This window comes from Mustela lutreola, chromosome 11 (assembly GCF_030435805.1).
Source record: "Mustela lutreola isolate mMusLut2 chromosome 11, mMusLut2.pri, whole genome shotgun sequence".
Lineage (NCBI taxonomy): Eukaryota > Metazoa > Chordata > Mammalia > Carnivora > Mustelidae > Mustela > Mustela lutreola.
The window spans coordinates 42,863,890-42,885,368 of record NC_081300.1 but is presented as its reverse complement, the minus strand read 5'-3'; the positions used below and the strand labels follow the sequence as shown (position 1 = coordinate 42,885,368).

At 34.4% G+C, this 21,479-nt stretch overlaps 1 pseudogene; it reads right to left on the bottom strand.

The window, feature by feature from the left end:
* Nucleotides 1-9,626: 9,626 nt before the first annotated feature.
* On the bottom strand, nucleotides 9,627-10,309 carry LOC131810955 (U2 small nuclear ribonucleoprotein B''-like; annotated as a pseudogene).
* Nucleotides 10,310-21,479: the final 11,170 nt, after the last annotated feature.

Sequence of the window (21,479 nt, the reverse complement as noted above, 5' to 3'; positions counted from 1 at the left end):
AGAATAGCAAATTGGAATCATTTTGTGCATTTGTTTTTTTAAGGGGAAGTCCCTCCTATGTTTAAAGCATTGGACACTGAAGTCAGAACAACTTTTACTTAAATACAAACAACTTACTGAGTGACTTTGAGCAAGTTGCTTCTACTCTTTAGTCTCACTTTCTTTATTTATATGGCAGGATTTTTTTTTTTAAAATCAGTACTGATACTTGTTTATTCTTACTATCCGTACTTATTACAAACTATATTTTCCACTTATATATTGGTGATCCCCACAGTTTGTCAGAGTCCAGATAGCAGAGAACATATTTAACCATTGTTGTATGACAGGATTTTAATAGTATCTACCTCGCACGGTGACATGGGTTAGAAGTGAGATAATTTAGGTGATGCCAAGAAACAATGTGTACTCAATGTGGCTTTAGTCATGAAAATGAATTATCAGTTTTTGAAGAGAACTATAGCAAAACAAATATGTACCTATATGTATATCTTATAATTTTATATGTATACATGTATACACACATACACACATATATACATATATAACATATATAGCATGCATATAACATATTATACATGTAATGTATATAAGAGAATATGAGCATCTGAAAGACAGTATTTAAACAAGAATAATAAAATGAACAGCTGTACACCCATAAACCATGTTAAGAAATATGCCATTGTCAGTGTGAGAGAAGCCTCTTGAATGGACTTACCCCCCTGAATACTTTAACTTCCTTCTCAAGAATTCCCTGCAACCGCACTCCTGCAACACCGGGGGATGTTGTGCTATTCATCCCTTCCGTTTTTCTGATAGTATTACTACCTATGTATTCCTGCCTTAAAATAAAAGTGTCAGTTTTTCTGGTTTTGATCTGCTTTGTTTTCTTTGTCTTCAGTCAAATGCTCTACCACTGAACTATACCCCCCGTTCTCTTTGTCCGGTTACTTCATGCTGATTTTGCCTGTGTTTGAACTTACATAATTGTAATTTGTCTATTTAATTTAACAAATTATTTTTAACATAGGTATTTCAAAGGAGAAATGTAATCCCCTGTTTCCCCACCAGATAATTTTATTGATTAAAAAATTAATATAACCAATAATTCAAAATGTTAAACCAATATACAAAAGCAAAATGAAAAATGATACATTCCTTAATCCATCTCTCTTTTCTATTCTACTCACTACTCCTCCTCCCCAATGGCAACTGCCATTAGGAATCTCTTTGTCATTTTTCATTATAAAATAAATGCATATGCCCACGTGTATATATCTATTAATAAATTTGTATATGTCCCCCACAAAAGGATGTATCTGTATTCCTACGTTTTGCTTTTCCCTTAGAATTAATCTTAGTTAACATTCTGTATCTGTATTGCTCTTCACCTTTTTTTACTATGCCACATGATTCCATTGTATTCTATATCACCATTTATTTTTAAAGCCCCTTATTGATGAATGTTTTGTTTTTTCATTTTTAATGCTATTACAAAAAGTTTTGCACTATACATATTTATACAGACATCCTGAAAAGGTTTTGTCTGCATATTCTTAGGATAAACTCCTTGAAATCCAATATATAGGTCAAAGAGTGTGTGCATTCAAACATTTTTGACTAATAGAACTAAACAAAGGCTGAATAGTGGTTTGAAGGCACTTTGTACAACCCTGCCAATGTTTCTCACAAGCTCTTTGAAAATTTTCTCTAAATGTAATACTGTCCAAATGGATGGGCATATTGTTTGTTTTTTCCAACCTATCTCATCTACACCATAAAACTTCACTATGCTCACTATGAATATGTTTTCTTGTTTAGAATCCTATCCCCTCTAGCTCAATGATAATTTACTGCTTTGGTAACCTTCACTTACCTCTCCATCAGAACTATGAGCCAAAAGATTTTAGACTGGGATGTTTCATGTCCATGTGCTGTTAGTCAATGTTGGAAATGACTTACATATGAGATTGACAGAATTGTTCAAATAAGTCAATGCAATGTCTACATAAAGTCTAAAGAAAATGGTGCTATGGCATATTTGACACAGTTTCCTTTTTATGGACTTCTCAATTTAATACCGACTCTCTCAAAAATCAATTTTTCTTTTTTTCCCTTCAAAAATCAATTTTTCAAAGTCATTTTATTTTATAGGGTCATGCACAGTCTATCAGAATTAGATAGATGTTTTCAGTTCTAATTAGTTAATGTTGGCCTGTTTTATAATTCCCTGTTTTCCAAAATGTTCTATGCTCCCTATCATATTACTTCTTCTTCTGCTGCTCATCTAACACAGTTACAATGATAAATATAAATAAATAGAGTTTTGAATAAGAATTTGTTTGCTTTTATTCTCCCCTACCAGCATATTCTGATTTTTTAGTTTCCTATTTCTGTGCCTGAAATAGCTGTTTAGCTGTGTCCATAGGATCTCAGAGAAATCAGGGTGACCAGTATGGCAATACTAAGAGTTACCTTACCCTCTTGACAATTCCCTTGAAAGTCCTGCTGGAGAGTCACTCACCAATTAATTAGCTGGGCACCAAAAGAAATGTTGGGTGGTGAGTAGGGGCTATGCTGTATGAAACATGGTTATTTTTAAACATTAGCTTCATTTTCAGGGTGGCAAGCTTTTTTCACTGATTTTGAGACAGATGCTAGTGAAGGAATGGAGATGGATGTGGCAAGAGGCTTAGCATTTAACTTCTCATATAAATTTAAAAATATTGACTATAGGGGCGCCTGGGTGGCTCAGTGGGTTAAAGCCTCTGCCTTCGGCTCCGGTCATGATCTCAGGGTCCTGGGATCGAGCCCCACATCGGGCTCTCTGCTCAGCGGGGAGCCTGCTTCCTTCTCTCTCTCTGCCTGCCTCTCTGCCTGCTTGTGATCTCTCTCTGTCAAATAAATAAATAAAATTTAAAAAAAATATTGACTATATGTGAAGAATTACACATTGCATCTCAAGCTTACGTAACTGATATTAAAAAATAATATTGCTCTCAAAGAAGAAAATCTTTTTTTATTGAATTTTTAAGGATGTCTTTTCTCCTAAGTATGCTTAGTAGTCATTTCAATGCATAAATAGTAGCAAAAGTTTTTATTTTAGCTTTCTAGGGAGTACTGAGTAAAATATGCTTTGGCTTTTGTAAATAAAAGAATTGGTGAATTTCTTAAAAAAATTAAAAGATAATAAAGGACATATTAACCTTATACCGGTAAACTTGAAAACTTACATAAAATGAACATAAAATGAACAAATCTCATGACATACACAGCTAAACTATCTCTCTCTAGAAGAAATAGATAACATGAGAAAACATATACCTATTAAAGAAATTGAATTTATGATCGAAACTTTCCTAAAAAGTAAACTCCAGGTCCAGATGCCATTACTGGTGAATTCTATAAAAAATATTTCTGTCTGTCTGTCTATCTATCTATCTATCTATCTATCTGATTGGTTCTGTTTCTATTGGTTTCTGTTTCTATGGTTAAATCTTACTAATCCAAGATGCAATTTAATAAAGAAATGTTAGGATAAGATTGCAGAATTGGGTATAAAACTGGTTAATGACTAACATTAATAGGACAATAAACTATAGTTTGGGTGGCTATCAGTTTCACTGATAATTATTTTCATCTCCCCAGACCAATGTCTACAGTTTTAACATGAAACTCCTCAAAATCTCAGACCTTCAAATAATGGTAAATAGTAGGTTTAGCTAGATACTATATATTCTCATTCATATATATGTATATAATATATTATATAATATATATGAATATATTCATAATATATATAATATATATAATTTTACATATATACATAACCTTATAATGGTAAATAGTAGGTTTATCTAGATACTATATATTCTCATTCATATATTCTATATATATATAGAATATATATAAAATTCTATATATATAGTTTTATATATATATACATAACCTTCCAAGATCAATAGGGGCAAAGACCACTCAATAGTTTGAGTGGTCTTTGCCCCTATTGATCTTGGAAGGTTATGCTGCCCATATTTTTGCCTTATTTCTAAATTTTGGATAATTTATTATAACTCCTTAAAGAAATTAATAATGTAATTTACAAGCTGAGATTATTTATGACTTACATGATTGACTAAACCTTATGTCAGAAATATTTAAGTAAAATCTTTTTTTTTTTTAAGATTTTATTTATTTATTTGACAGAGAGAGATCACAAGTAGGCAGAGAGGCAGGCAGAGAGAGTGAGAGGTAAGCAGGCTCCCTGCTGAGCAGAGAGCCTGATGCGAGGCTAGATCCAAGGACACTGAAATCATGACCTCAACCGAAGGCAGCGGCTTCACCCACTGAGGCACCCAAGCGCCCCAGTAAAATCTTCAAGTTAATGGAAATATCAAGCTCACTAGGAAAATGGACAAAAGATGTGAACGTGCATTTCACAGAAGGTAAATTACATTTGGCCAATAAACATGTGGAGAGATGTTCTACCACATTTGTGATCAGAGAAAGGAAAATCAAGACTATAAATAAATCCTATTTTATACCCATTTGAGTCACAAAAAATTAGTAGGCTGATGCTACAACATGCTGGAAGAGGACATGGATTTAAAAACACTTCTTGTAAATTGCGATAATTAATCACTTTGGAAAATATTTTGCCATTATCTTACAGAGGTGAACATCTGCTTGCCAAATGACTCAAAATATTGCACATATATACCAGAAGTCATGTATAAGAATATTTTATCAGAGATATCTTTACTACAAAACAAGAAAAAAATATAGTCAACAAAAGAATAAATAACCAAATCTATTCAGACAACTAAATATTATTCAACAGCAAAATAAATATGCCTAGCTATGTGCAAAAATATCAATGAAACTTAACAGATTACTATTTATTTAAAAATTAAGTCCTAGAAGATTATACCAGAGCCATTGTGTTGGAAGCATTCTGAGGACACTATTCACATTAAATTTCATATAAAAAATAATCCTCTGAATGTTTCGTAAATATGGTTGAATCCATCAATTTCTGTATTTGCCAATATGCAGGTGTTGGTAACCTCAGTGAAAGTGATCTGTGGAATTCCAGAGACAAAGCCTGATTAGATGAGACTCAGGAAGGAACGGGAGATGAGAGGGTGCAGACTGTTTATGCAAACAATGCTTGTGAGGGATGTGCTGTGGAAGAATACAGATATATTTCAGAACCAGATGCCAGTGTATTGTTATTTGTGGCATCTATGAGATAGTTGGGAGAACTGACAAGGGAAGACAAAAAATTTATCATCCTGTGGAGGGAAGTCCCACTTACTTTCTTGACTATAGCTTTACCATGTAGTAGATTTTGAAAAACTCTTCTATTAGAGAAAAGCTTGTGTTGCTTTCAGTGTTGGGTTCCAACTGTGGGCAAACCAAAGAGTCTACTAGAGGTACACTAGAGGTACATATGCTAATCTTTAGAAGAGCCCCACTTACATGGATCTATCTAAAGAACAATGTAGAGAAGAATACTGTGTTTCTCCAGATAGGAGAATTTAATTCCATAAATGAGTACATGGTGTATCTTTTTTTTTTTCTATTTTTCCTTTTTTTTTTGACTGGGTACAGTATACTTCATCAATGATACATGACAAGGTAGGGATCCTTAAGCCCTTCCCCTTCATCAGGAGGTCTGGGATGGAAACTGTGTAGAGGTCAGGTGATTCTCAGTGTGTTAGTGGATGAATTGGTGCAAGGACTTCCCACTAGCTGAGGGGCCTCTCTCTTCCCCTTGTGCTCTTGTCGGTACTTGGTGCATCATAAAAGAACAAAGTACAGAAGCTGGAATTAGATCCTCCACTGACCCATCTTGGATGACACAAAGACTCTGAGATCTCATCCAGTGCAACAAAGACCAAAGGCTAAACACCATGCTTAATCCAATATACTTTCCATATACATAGTAGATGTTATATCAGATATCAGACTTGGTCATATATAAAGATTCCAGCACCTCAAGCAAGGCCCAGAGCTGAAGAAGACATAATTTAGCTGGTTCACACAGTGAGTCCTAAACGTGTGAAATCTTCTACATTACTACAAGTACAGGATTTAACCCCTTGAAGATTTGAAACAATCCTTCTATTTAGATTCTTAACCACCTGGGTTACTAGGCTCTGTAGAAATAATTTTTCTTTCTAAGACCATTTCCCTTGTTAGTGATCTCTTTTCCTAATTTCTACTTAAGCCTTTTCACTCTGATAGTTTAATGTCTTTACATCTGGTCCCCTACTTTAGTTTCTTTACTTGCCTACTGCTTTTGCCTTTGGTTATTAACTCTAATATTACCCATTTGAATAACATTTTTAAAAATCTTTATTTGGGGGGCTCCTGGATGTCTCAGTTGGTTAAGTATCTGCCTTCAACTCAGGTCATGATCCCAGGGTGCTGGGATGGAGTCCTGCATCAGGCTCCCTGCTCAGTAGGGAGCCTGTTTCTCCCTCTTCTTCTGCCTGCTGTACTCCCCCCACCCAACCTCTCCTCATGTGCTCTGTCTCTCACACTGTCTGTCTCTCATATACTTTCTCTCATATAAATAAATAAAATATTTTTAAAAAATCTTTATTTGGCATGTAAAATTGCTAGGAATTGCTCTTGGTGCCCTGTACCAAAGGGCAGCAGCGAGGAAGGGTGGTGGAGCCATCCAGGTTCTTCAGGACAAAGAAACAGGATGAACACCAGAATCTAATCTATGGTGTATGTTAGGGATTAGATCAACCCTTTTATCAAAGCAGAAGGCCCCTTAGGACACTATCAGAAGGTGATCTGGATGTCAATATGACAAGAGTGAGATGCAGGGTGGAAGACTGCTAGCAAAGCTCAAAAGACAACAGCAAAGACAGTGGAATGGAAGGGGCATGCTGAGCTAGTCCAGATAAACATTGGAGACCATAGCAGAAGTGCATAAAGTGAAAGCTCCTGAACGTTCTGGATACCCAGTCAGAGTAAGCCATATAGAATTAACCATGTAGCAAGGAAAGGGAAAAAGAATTGAACACATCTTGAGAAGTTGGGAGTTCAAGGGAACAGAGAGAGACATGATGTTCTCTTGGACTAAAGCAGAGCCCCCTCTTGTATAGAGTAAGCAGAGGGAGGACAGGGGAATAAAGTTTAAGATAAACACCTGAGAGGTTCTTGCTCACAGTCATCACGGAATATAGTCATGGATTTCAGATACTAGAGAAACTGCCAACCTGTGAAACAGGAAACTTGGACTGGGCTCTCTTCATTAATATTTCTTCTCTTCTTTTCCTTTGACAAAAAAATATATTAGTTTTCTTTTTCTTTTACTTTTTTTTTTGTTTGTTTGTTTAGACTTATATAATTCAGCCTCATTATAAAGAACTCAAATTAGAACACAAAGAAAAACAATCCTCAAAATAACCTTGGTTATTATTAAGTTAATAATGTTCAGACCTTGGTCTCTTTATATGTACAGTTAAGAGTAGACACATAAAAAGACAAAATGTTCCTAAACAGGATTGCACTATGAAGCCTCATTCAAAAAGATTAGTCTACTTATTTTGACTTGGTTACTAAAAATGAAGAAATTAGAGAAATTGCAAACATTTTGATAAATATTTTCTATGGATACCTATACATTAAGAGAAAAAAACAGGAGAAAGGCTAAAAGGTTGAGATCATTGTGTTTTATTTCCTGAAACACATTTTTCTGTTTTAGGCAGGCGCTGAAAGACATTTGCTACTTACACACACATTCTCCACCTTCCCTTTTAAAACTCAATTTTTAAAAATTGTTATATATGTTAATTGTCCAATTTTATAACATTTGTATTCTGTTCTATAAAAATAATTCTGTATTTTTTCTTATTACATTGAGCTTTTGATGGGCTCCATTTTGTGTTAGAGTTGTTTAATTAATGAACTAATATGTAATTAATATTTTTAAAAGATGACCTTATATGTGGTGAATTCCCTGAAGGTGAGAGAGTTTGAGAATGTCTGACGTTTACTTAAATAGATACCTGACTCGGTCATAAGCAAATGGGAGTTCACCATTTCTTTTCTTAATCTGTTGCAGAGTTGAGCCTTTCTTCTACCAGTCCTTTCTGGAAATGTGAAGAATCTTTTCTTTATTTAATTATTTCTTTCAACTATGTAAATAATTTTAAAAGTCAAATAGCTTTACTATGCTTACGATGAAAGCTTAAGACTTTCTATTGCCCTCTTTTAATCATTGAGGTTATACATTTAACCTGAGAGCTCTTTTTTCTGCCAGTTGCCTCCGTACTATAAATCACATTTAAAAAATTTTTGATTTGAGTATAGTTGACACACAGTGTTAACATTAGTTTCAGGTGTACAACACAGTGATCCAATGTCTCTATACATTATGCTGTGCTCAGCAAAAGGGTAGCTCCCATCTGTCACCATATGACACTATTACCATATCACTGACAATATTCCCTATGCTGTGCCTTTATAAGCCACATTTTTATATTATCATTCCTTGGCCTTTCTGTTTTAGATTTTATTTAATAACTTTCTATTATGAAAGATCTATATTTGTTTCTCTTTGAGGTAAATACTTTCTCTCCTTTGATGTTCCTAATGTAGTTTATCTATCACTCTTTTTTGAATTAATTTTTAATGTTCATGAATTTATGACAATGCAAATATTATTCACAGCTAAAAGAAGTATTGTACTGTGATTACAATGACTTTTCTTAGGCAATGTTTTATTTGTCCTGGAATTAATGACTACTTTGATTTTTTTTCTCTGTTTCCTGTATAATTTATGAATCACCAAACTCTTTGACCTTACTGATGACCTAGAAAATACACTGAAATACCTCAGTTGCTATCATGAACGTTAACTTCTTGGCAGTATCCTTCCTGGAAGTCACCACCCTCCAACTCCTGTCTGCAGTTTATCTTCTAGGACAACGGTTTAGCAATGGTTGTCTTAGGTTTTTGCCTTCGCCATGTTTCTGTTCGTTTCCTTTGTGTTTCTTTTGTATTGGATTCTGTGCTTTTTGTGCTATGTCTTCCTTAGGTTAATTATTTTAACTGTTGTCAGTGAGTTACTTTAAGTGTAGTGAATTAATTATTTTGACTGTAGTAAATCTTCCAGTTACTTTTTACTGGTAATGGATCCAAGAGAGACTTTTTGAGGACTTACATATGAGAAAACATCATTATTCATCCTTCACAATTGACTAGTAGTCTGAATGGGAAATTCTAATTTGAGATTATTTTCCCTTACAATCTTAAAGGCATTATGTCATTGCTATAAGTAACAGTGATTTGGACATAACACCCATGTGAATTTTGTATTCTGATACTTTATTGGTTACCCATTTCCCCTCTTCACTTTCTTTCTTTCTTTTCTTTTTCTTTCTTCCTTTTTTTTTTTTTAAGAATACAAATCAAAGTTTATTGAACAAAATTAAGGTCTTTATATCTCATAGTTCACTACTGCAAAACAAAGGCTAGGTATCGTTTTAAAATCATTCACAAACATTTAACCTTCACTCCCCCTCACACCCACTAGTAAAATGACCCGACCAAATGTTACCAAAACAAAACACTATAAAAAACACCAAGTCCCATAAAGACCCCTATCTCGTATGTAATTTCTTGGCATAGGTGAGCTTCATGGCATGGGATGGTGTGATTTTCAAATCCTTGTAAAGCATCCCAGCAACTCCAGTCTGTCCGTCATTTGCAAATTCCATGAAAGCAATGCCATGCCTCTAGGTACCAAACATCCTTCCTTGAAACCAGGAAACTGATTAAACAGCATGGATCACATCATCCCATTAGTCTCTTCTGAGAAACAATAAAGGAATAAAGTGCAGTGTGGAGGGTAATCAGGGATCTGAGGATTTGATGTTGAATCTCCTTGGGTATTTGCTGCATGTGGTATTCACAGACCAGGCTTTTTGTGTGAAGTTGTTGTAAAGAGTTCTTCAAAGTTTGTGCTTCTTCTTTTCCTTCCACTTTGTCAGCAAAAGTAATACAGATTTTAGATATTATAACAGAATCTCTTTTTGCATCCTGGATTTGCATTTGTTTACCATAAAATGGAAATCCTTGTAACTGTTTGAAGGTGAGTGGGTGAGCCCAGTTCCTTAAAAATAACAAAGGCTTGTCCCCTCATCTTCACTGTCTTTAAAGCTACAATATCTACCATGTGATCACATTGAGAAAACAGGGAATATATGGAGCTTTTTAATTCTTCTTTTTAAATTTTGTCACTCATATTGTTGATATCAATTGTAGGATTTGGTCTGATATCCATGTTTTGGGTTACAATGTTCCAATAGCCTGAGGCCCATGCTGGTCCTGTAAACACCGAAATCCCCTCTTCACCTTCTTAAGGCCATTAAAATCTTTATTTTATTCCAGAGATTCTAAAATCAAGTTATACTGTTACCTAATTGTGATTCTCTTTTCATTCATTTTGTAGCCTTCTTAGTGGACACTTTTCATTCTGAGATTCCACATTCTTAAGCTTGATGAGATTTCATGAAGTAGTTCTATGTCAAATTTCTCCCTTCCATTTTCTCTTTCTGTAACTCATGTTTTGAAACTTTTGAACCCCAGGCTGATCCTCTATTTGTTTTTTGTTTTTTTTTTTTAAGATTTTATTTATTTATTTGACAGAGAGAAATCACAAGTAGATGGAGAGGCAGGCAGAGAGAGAGAGGGAAGCAGGCTCCCCGCTAAGCAGAGAGCCCGATGCGGGACTCGATCCCAGGACCCCGAGATCATGACCTGAGCCGAAGGCAGCGGCTTAACCCACTGAGCCACCCAGGCGCCCCCTCTATTTGTTTATTATTTATTTTACTTCCAATTTTCTTCATCTTTTGTGTTTTTGCACTTTTCGGCAGATTTCTTCAATTTTGTCCTCTGCTCCTTGGAGTTGCACCAAACCAATCCTAATTCATATTTTCCTTATTTCTTTCCTTACTCAGATCATTCCTCTTGGCTGACATTCCACCTTCCCACCCCTCCCTTTCTCAATTCAGTGTCCATTGTGGTGTCACATTGATCTTTCTAAAATTTAAGTTAAACTATATCATTCAAAAAATTGTGAAGGCTTCTGGCTTTATCTCATATAAGCTTTCAGAGTATTCCTTGAGTGTAGAACAGAGGACTAATTAATATTTTCCAAACATCCATAAACCAAGTTCTACTTTTTCTGTTTATCTGCTTCTCTTCTACCTTAAATCTTGATCTCTTCCTTTAAGACTTACCTCAAATATCATTTCTGTGAGAAAAAAATGGAATAATGATCTTTAGGTCATCTGAACCTCCATATGCATTTCGTAAATACGTACTTTATGATACTTACCATATTCTATCCTGCAACTTATTTATTAAAACACTTGTCTTATTCTTCTATTTGCTTTCCTCAGTAACTCTAATTCCTTGTCTTTGTTTTCTGCATAATGCCTAGTAAAGAGATCAGTGATCAACCTATATGTATTTATTGAATAGAAATGAAGCTCAAACTATAAAGGATAGTACACTAAATATCTATTTTGTTCTGAAATATGAGAAAAAATAAATTAATATGACTTCCAAATCAGGATATCTTATAGATCAACTATGAAACTCTATTATATATAATTATAAAACTATGATATCATTATAAAATTATGAAAATAATTAAATGTTCAATTTATTTATTTAGAATTATAAAATAATAAAATTATTAGAATATAATTAGAATTATAAAAGTTATAAAATTATGAGAAATTTATTATCCAAAAAATTGACCCTCTAATTATAGGATGCATACCAACTAACAGCAGACTAACAGGAACCCAAACCTTCTTTCTCCCAGGATAATGTTCAATCGGGTAAATAAAACTGCTTTGATACAGCTGAAAATGCAGAAATGGGATCTTAGCTGGGCTACGGCTTTCGTTCCCCACTTTTGGTAGTCACATATGACACAAATCCTTCTCAGTAAATCATGTTTAAAATGCTATCAGCACACTACTTATTAAAGGGTGGTAAAATAAAAGCAAAGCACAGGATCATTTTTACCTGATTTCCTTCCAAATTAGTAAAAATAGATGGGAAAGTCATCTCAAACTTAATCAAAAGGAAGAAGTACAACCTCTTGTCATAAGCTTAAAAAGGTGAGGGCCACAATTAACAAAAATGTTTGGTGAAACCCCAGGGGATCGTAAATCCACTCCAATCTCCATTAGAAGTGGCAAATCTGTAAAATCTGAGCAGTTTTTACAATATTCCAATATTTGAAGAACAACATATGGTATGATATTCTCTGGTGTAGGATTGGTGCACGATGTATCTGTCAGAGGAAGCTATGTTGCAGTGAGAACAATTCTGATAGGGCGCCTGGGTGGCTCAGTGGGTTAAGCCGCTGCCTTCGGCTCAGGTCATGATCTCAGGGTCCTGGGATCGAGTCCCGCATCGGGCTCTCTGCTCAGCAGGGAGCCTGCTTCCTCCTCTCTCTGCCTGCCTCTCTGCTTACTTGTAATTTCTCTCTGTCAAATAAATAAATAAAATCTTTAAAAAAAAAAAAAAGAACAATTCTGATAATTCACACAAGATTTATATCATCTCAATTTTGTTTCATATATTTTTTCATATATTTTCAAGAGCTTCTTCTTTTTCTTCCATCCTCTCTTATGCATGTGAAGCTTAGTCACGTCAAGGGAAACAAGTTTGAATTTATTTCCATTTCACCTATACCTTATAAGTCCCTGATGGTTAGAAATATTAAATATATAACTAAAGACAAAAGGATCTTTTTAACAAAACAAAATATGCAAATATATTTCAATGATTTTAAATGATTAGTTTTTCATATTTATATTTTTCAAGAATAGCTGTAAAGCAGTAGAGTATAATGGTTTAAAAAAAAGACCATTTGGTGTGGTGCCTGGGTGGCTCAGTGGGTTAAACCTTTGTCTTTGGCTCAGGTCATGATCTCAGGGTCCTGGGATTGAATCCTGCATCAGGCTCTCTGCTCAGCAGGGAGCCTGCTTTCTCTTCTCTCTCTGCCTGCTTCTCTGTCTACTTGTGACTTCTGTTTTTCAAATAAATAAATAAAATCTTTAAAAAATAAACATTTGGAATCATATATTTGGCTTCCAATCACGATGGTTGGCCATTAATTATTAGCAAAGAAAGTTCAGTCCAGTTTAAGAGCTTCTGTAGAATTCTGTTTCAAAAGAGCAATGGCTTTCTTATAGTAATGTAAGGATAAGGTGAGATAATGTAGCAAAGTGATTAAAACTGAAAGCAGAATTCAGTAGGTGCTCAATAAATAATGGTGATTGTTATTTTCCCTGCTTATAATTTCATTGTGGTAGATGTATATAGGAAAAAAAAAAAGAACAACTTTTTCAACAGTAGACACACAAATAAAATTGTCTTGACGAATTTGGCATATTCAGATAAAAATTACCTTAAAATGTTGCAAAATTTTGTCCTATTAGTGTACTTTTTGTTGTGAGTTGCAGGGAGTTAGGAAATCCATTAGGAGCTATTATTGAAGTCTTCCTGAGAGATAATGAGATTCTGTTTAAGGAAAAGTATTTATGTTGTTAATTGTAAATGTTTTTAATTGGTTAATTTTAGATTTTGAAACATAATACAGTTTCAGTGAGATAAACAGGAGCTGTGTTGAAGATGGATACCATTAAAAACTTCAAGAACTCCCATCTGAAATTGTTTATAAACTGTAATGTCAGCTTAACAGCAAACTGCATTTTTTTAACTTGGGGATAATTTTTGTATCTCAGTAATGTTTTGAACATTACATTATAATGAAGTTCTCACTGTATTACATTAAAGTCAAAGAATGAAAACTTTGAGAGCTTAGAAGTTCCACATTTTAAGCAGATGACAATATAGTTAATTTTAGAGGTTTATCATTTGCTAATACCACTAAGTTCAATGCGGATTTAACATCCGTTTATGTTAAGCATGTTTCTAAAGCATTAAAATATATTTTCGTCCTCAGACATTTTCATATCTCAGATAATGAATGTTTCTAGCTTCTCTGAAGTTATCTTGCTACACTATGAAAATTTCTATTCCAAATAAATTGAAATAGATATGAAATAAAGGAGAAAGCACTAAATTACTGGGCATCAATGTGGACTTTTTTAAAATTAAGATTTTATTTTTTTACTTTTTCTACCAAAATTGCAGAGAAGATGCAGAGATTTTCCATGTACACCCCACCCTCACACATGCATAGCCTGTCTCATTAGCAACGTCTGGTACCAGAGTGGTACATATGTCACCGCCGCTGAACCTTCACTGACACATCATTATCACCCAAAGTCTAGAGTTTACATTATAGTTCACGCTTGCTGTTGTATATTCTGTGGAGTTAGACAAATGGATAACAACATGCATCCATTTTTATAGTCTTTTTTATGCCCTAAAAATACTATCTGCTTTCTCTACTCCTCTCCCCTGGCCCTCAACCCCTGGCAATCACTGATCTTTTACTGTTTCTATAATTTTGCCTTTTCCAGAATGTCCTGTGTTGTGCTTATATCATATATAGCCTTTTCAGATTGTCTTCTTTCACTGAGTAACATGCATTTAAGACTCCTCCAAGTCTTTTCATGGTCTGATAGCTCATTTCTTTTTAGCACTGTATGGGAAGGTTGGTTTTCAAAGTCAGATTTACCTTGTTAGTTTGAATGATGTTAAATGTTTTTTTAATTTTAAATAAGATATTTTAATATTTTATAAATATTTCTTAAAATGTACTGGACAGGAGAATTTAAACTATAGCATACATTTATTTTGAAAAATAATTCATGAACTGAATAAAATATAAAGAAAAAAATCAAGACTTGCTGGCTTCTTCATTAATAAACTTTTATTTTTTTATTTTTAAAAAATTTTTTTCTTTTTTATAAACATATATTTTTAAGCCCCAGGGTACAGGTATGTGAATCATCTGGTTTACACATTTCACAGCACTCACCAAAGCACATACCCTCCCCAATGTCCTTTCTCCCAACCCCCCTCCTTCCAGCAACCCTCAGTTTGTTTTGTGAGATTAAGAGTCACTTATGGTTTGTCTCCCTCCCAATTCCATCTATTAATAAGCTTTTAGATGACTGGTGTCTTCTAAATTATAGTAAATTATTTTAAAATCCCTTAACTGAAAATGTTAATTTTAAAGCTTATATTTGTGTGTATATATAATCTTTAAAATTAATATATATTTATATATATGTATATATATCTATATATTTGATAGAGAGAGAGACAGAGAATGTGATCAAGGGTAGGAGCAGAGGGAGAGGGAGAAGCAGACTCTTTGCCCTGGATGCATAGTCCAACACCAGGCTTGATCTCACCACCTTGAGACGATGACCCCAGCCAAAATCTAGAGTCAGACACCTAACGAACTGAGCCATCCAGGTGTCCTTGAAAATGTTAATTTTTAAAAAACAGTTACACTAAAATGTTTTCTTTTGCCACGTAATCATTACTTTTGGAAGAGAGAAACTAACATTTATTTTTTCTTTTTTCTTGATAATCATGGGTATAAGTAAATTGCGACTTAAATACTAGCAGAAGAGTCATCCTAGGGAAGAAGAAGTATCAACCAAATAGACAAAATGGCTATCTTGAGCCTTTTAAAACAATCCTATATTTCAGATCATTGTTCATGTGACTGAACGGTGGCAGAACACACCATTCTCAAAATATGTCTCTTTGGCATGAGGATTATTTTGAGTTGATTATTTTGAGAAAGAATTCACAAAAGAATCTCTGAGAATAGAGTAGAAATTTTTCGTAAGGGAAATTTCCATTTATAAAGGAAATCTCCATTAGTAAGGATGTCTCCCTCTCTGTATCAGGCAGAAAAGAATGACTAAATCACAAGAAATTCTTATTCATGGAGAAGACACCAACTTGAAATTTGCATAATGAACCTTACTCTTGTTTACCATGCCTTTCCGGGTTACCCCCCACAACCGGTCTCCCCCACACTCTTCTTTCTTTTGTTGAAGACAGTATTTAAGGCTGAATTCTACGGTACCTCTGACCATTTTCATTTTCTCTTGAGTATTTCCCATGAATACATGAAATACACATATTAATAAAATTCTGTTTGTTTTTCTCTTGTCAATCTGTCTTATGTTACAAGATTCCCAGTTTAGAAATTAAAGGGGTAGAGGGAAATTATTTTTCCTCTACTACAGTTTAATGACTTTCATTGAAATCATTTTGAAATGAACTATTGTCCAACCAAATAAATAAAAAGAAATGTCTTCTGTAAATCAATGACATGGTTTTGTAAAAAAATAAAGAATGGACTACATATAAATATTTGATCCTATTTATTACATATTGCTAGGGAAAAATATCTTCTTATTTTAAAACTAACATACTTATCATTAACAGATAGTTTTTAAAACCCCAAATAATTTATGTCTCATCACTTCATGTGACAAGTCAATTAATTTGGTTTTCAAGGTGAGAGTGTGATATTTGAAGCTAGTTCATCTTGGTGGGTATGGTAGAAATCATATTTCTGAGCATCAGATAAAGTGAGAATCTTTTGACATTTTTGAGTGTCTCTTTGGATTACTGACCACTCCTGGTTTGAAAGCTTCTCAGGGAAAAATAATTTTGGCCATTACTTTATGAAATAAAATGCTGGGAATTTAAGACTGTATTTATTCAGGTGTTGAAACAAGTCCAAAGTTACTTCCTAAAGAAAAGCCTATATTTGAGTGTAGTCACCTGTGGCATAAGTGCTATGTCAGTATTCTTTGCCCCCTTCATTCCAATAAGAACCTCAATTTCTAAGTGGGCATTTTGCCCACCAGATAAAATATTTTATTTCTCAGGATCACTTGAGGATAAATATAGCCAATGACCAAGTTTTGGCAGAGATGTAATTGGAAGCATTCTGTGCAACTTCTAAAATATCTAATTCTTAGATCTCTTTTTCCTTCTTATTGACTAAAACACAACATTTATACCTGAAAAATGAGCACTTATCTTGAACCATGAGACAGTACACTAAAGGTGCTTAGAACAGAAGGAGCTCAGGACCCAGATGAACAAGACTAATGAACTGTCTCGTAGGCATTTCCTTTATCTAAGAGAGAAATAAACTACCTTATTTTATTAACTGTTAGTTGTTGTCTCTGCATGCGGTGAACTTAACACTTATTAAGACTATACTATTTCTGCTCTAGATTTCTACTGAGACTAGCGGAAAAAAAGTCTCTGCTAGTGTATGTATGTATATGAAAACTATAAAGCTTGATGAAAGATAAAAAAGGCTTACATTAAAAAGGCCTATACAGACTTCTTTATCTGCAAATGTTTTAATAGATATTTTTAAACCTGACTGCTTCCTTCCTCCAGCTATCTTCTAACTGATGCCTGGCATAATAAACCCAACTGAATCTTTCAGATTAATATTCCACTAGTATTTGTCAAGTGCCCATTATGCATTAGGCACATTCTGATTGTTTAATCATACATATTCCTCACAATGACCCTGCAGGATATGTGATATTTTTACAATTTTACCATGAATAAGAAGCTCAAAAGGAATATAATGCATTTTAAATGTTCCCACTGGTGAGCGGTGGAGTTTCTTGGATGAGGTTGGAATGCGTTTCCTCGACAACACTCAGAAAAGGGGTCATTCAGCTTTCCTTGAGCTTTTAGAAATGTGAACATGAATATCTGAGGCAAATCATTTCATTTCTGGAGACCATTTTCTTAAAAAAGTCTTCTATATATTTTATTATAGCAAATCAATCTATAACTTCCAACCACAAACTTATTTCACTCTCTGGGGTCATATAAAGCACATAATCCAAGCTTCTAACTAAATCATTTCAAATATGTGAGGGCAATTACCATGTCCCCTTGTAAACTTTTCTGCTTGAGTGTAATACCTTTAGTGTTTCACCATCCAGCACGTCACATGGCTTGAGTTGTTCACACTTCTAGTTTTGATGATATAGACATATTAGTTTCATGGTTGTTAGCTAGATTGTTTATTTGATTAGTTAACATTTAACTTCTTATAAGTATGATATTTATGTATGAACTCTCCATTAATGACAATATAATTAGATTTAACCCAAAAGAAGAGCAAAGAAAATAAATAGAACTCTTTGTAAAAAGTGGTTTAATGTCCACTGTCATGTTAAATACAACACTTGGGAAAGTAATGTGTCTGTCAATAATTTTATTTCAAAGGCTAGACCTATAATTATAATCTGAGTATAATAGAACTCATTGACTGAGTGAACCTGTTATTCTAAGACTTGATCCCTACTTGAAGCTGCTTGGTTACCTTCCACTTGCCAAGTATCTTTGCTCAAAATGACCAGTACAAAGTAATTTACTTCCCCACTACAGACCAACTCTGTGCTGTTGTGCTATATTACATGAACTTGTGTTTCAGTGCATTCTTTCCTCATGGTATTTTAGGTTACCCTCAACTCTTTCTGTGGTTTGGTGTATCTATATCTTCCATCCAAGTACATACCAGGCCCAACCCTGCTTAGCTTCTGAGATCAGATGAGATTGGGCGCATTCAGGGTGGTATGGCCATAGACTGGTTTGGCATTTATGGGAGCCACTAACTGTCTCCAGTTTTCCACGGAATCAAGTACAACATAGGTAAATACATAAATAAATAAAAACATAAAGGACTCTCTGATGGCACTCTACTGAACTGCTGTGTCAGTCCCACTTTGCACATTTAAGCTGGAATCTATCTGACGACTTCACTGATCACCAACATGCATCTCATCCATATATCAAACACAGCTCAGGATCATCTTCTTCTATGAGGCTATCCCTCTTCTTGCTTTGGGTTCCAATAACAACTTCCAACTCTGGATTCTATAACTTGGTACTTAGAACCATATAACAGTCTGTAGTTTACGATACTCAGTTTTGTATGATTATCTGTTTCTTATTTTATTGAGTAGCTAGACCCGGACATTTGGGAATGTTTCTGGACTCATCATGCTCCCTGTCATCCTCAGCCTCCTCTTTTCTCTCCTCAGACAATCATTCACTAAGCCCTGTGAAGATTCTACCTCCATTTGATGTGCATGTCTTTCATTTGTGTCTCTTTATTTCCATGGTGTCCTTGATTTCATTCCCCTTTCTCATGTGTTTACTTTGCAAGCTGCCAGAAAAGTTAAATTTCTAGAACAAAAATCTGATCACATCCCTTCTCTACTTGAAGTCTTGCATAGATGTTCCTATCTGTTACCACAAACATCCAAATACCTGTTACTCCAATGCTCATTTGGAATAAGCTCACAGTACCTATGTACACTGGCCTCTTCTCTAGCTTTCTGCTTAGATTCCCTGCTCCAGTACCCTAGTGGAATGGAAAAAGTATTTGGAAGACAGAATCATTAAAGGGGATGTATAAAATATATTACATTTTTATCTCATTTACTCTTTGCTCAACATTAAGAGGGAAATATAATTATTATTCCCATTTTAAAAGGAAAAAAAATACAGAGGCTTTGAGAAACCACATAGCCGTCCAAGGTGACACAAAGAATAAGTGGATTAGACTGGAATGAAAGTCAAATCATTTTTCTCTTAAACTTATACTTTGGGGCACCTCGGTGGCTCAGTGGGTTAAGTCTCTGCCTTCAGCTCAGGTCATGATCTCAGGGTCCTGGGATCGAGCTCCGCATCAGGCTCTCTGCTCAGCAGGGAGCCTTCTTCCCCCTCGCTCTCTGGCTACTTGTAATCTCTCTCTCTATGTCAAATAAGTAAACAAAATATTTAAAAAAGAACTTACACTTTTATCCCCTCAGCCTTTGTGTTTTCCATGGACTGCTCTCTTTGCTCAGAATTACTTTTTCTCTATATCTTATCTGTCTAATCAACTAACCATCTCAGTTAAAATATCATCTTCTTGTAAAGCTTCCCCAAGAAGCTCTCCTTCCTACTTTAGCAGAGTTGAGGGCACACAACTTCAGGTTCTAAAATACCCTACAATTATGTACTACAGGCTGGCTAATTGAACATATTACTTAAAAAAATTATATTAAAGGAAAAAATTTGAAAAGACTAAAAAAATACCTTATATGTATCTTCTGTAAATTGCATTTTACTGTGTTATAATTATTTACCCAGTCTTCTGGTCTTCCTCACTGGATTTAATGGATGTTGCTTCTCCCTGTATTGTTTGGTTTTCTTCATAAACTTTGCCGATATGTGCACCCAGAAACAGAGTGTAGTTTATTCACTAAATTACATAATTTTACTTAGAAGTAGTCTAAGAATCTAGAAGTGGTATGCATAAATTCTACTCAGTCAGATGAACTTTTAACATTAAACGTGGCTCCAAGCAGTGATTTTCATTTCTAAAGTTGAACTCTCTCCTTGGAGGAAATAGGAGGATATCAGAATATTAGCAATCGGGGTGACTGGGTGGCTCAGTGGGTTATGTCTCTTGTCTTTGGCTCAGGTCATGATCTCAGGGTCCTGGGATCGAGTCCCTCATCGGGCTCTCTGCTTAGCAAGGAGCCTGCTTCCTCTTCTCTCTCTCTCTCTGCCTGCCTCTCTGCCTACTTGTGATATTCTCTGTTAAATAAATAAATAAAATCTTAAAAAAAAAGAATATTAGCAATATGTGCAGCTTGGACAATTTATTAATGACAGGTATTTGGGAAAAGTACTATTTTCTGAAGGCTAGTAATATAAATGATAAACATATAATTTTAAGCTGGGGAAGGTCTGATATGTTGACATATAATATAGTTCTCAATCTATGTATATTATAATTGTATTAAACATACTGAAAGGGGCATGGCTGCAGAAAAGTAAGAAAGAGCAGCATAAAGCTCAGATCTTTTTTGGTCCCACAAAACAGGACTGATTAACAAAATCACCAACTATTCCTATGAAAAAATGACACCAAGAATATCAAGAATCTTGTCCTAAAGAATAAAGTTAATTTGACAATATGATATTTTGATTGAATTAAATAATCCCCACTTGCCTTGACCTATATACTGACCTGAATGTAATGAATTTGGAGTTTATTATTCAGGAAACATTCATAGAAACAAATCTTAACCTAGCAGTTTAAAAAAAATTTTCCAGCAATTTGGGGGAAATATGTCATCTTTCACCCTCCTCAAGGGAAACCGGTACATGTAAATGAGTAGGAAAGATCCTTTCAAAGATCCAATCAAGATTTTCCATGTGATCTTTAAAATGCTTTCAAACATATTTTAGTATTGCTTTACAGTTTGATCAAGGTAGCTAACATCTGTACTAGTATAATCATTTCCTCCTATTTGACCGGAGGATAAGCTCAATGTATATTCTTTGGGGATGGCATCTTTTGATTTTATTCTTTCTAAAAACCAGTACATTAAAAAAAAAACAAAAACAACAACAAAAAGAACTTTCTAAAACTTGAAACTTTCAGACTA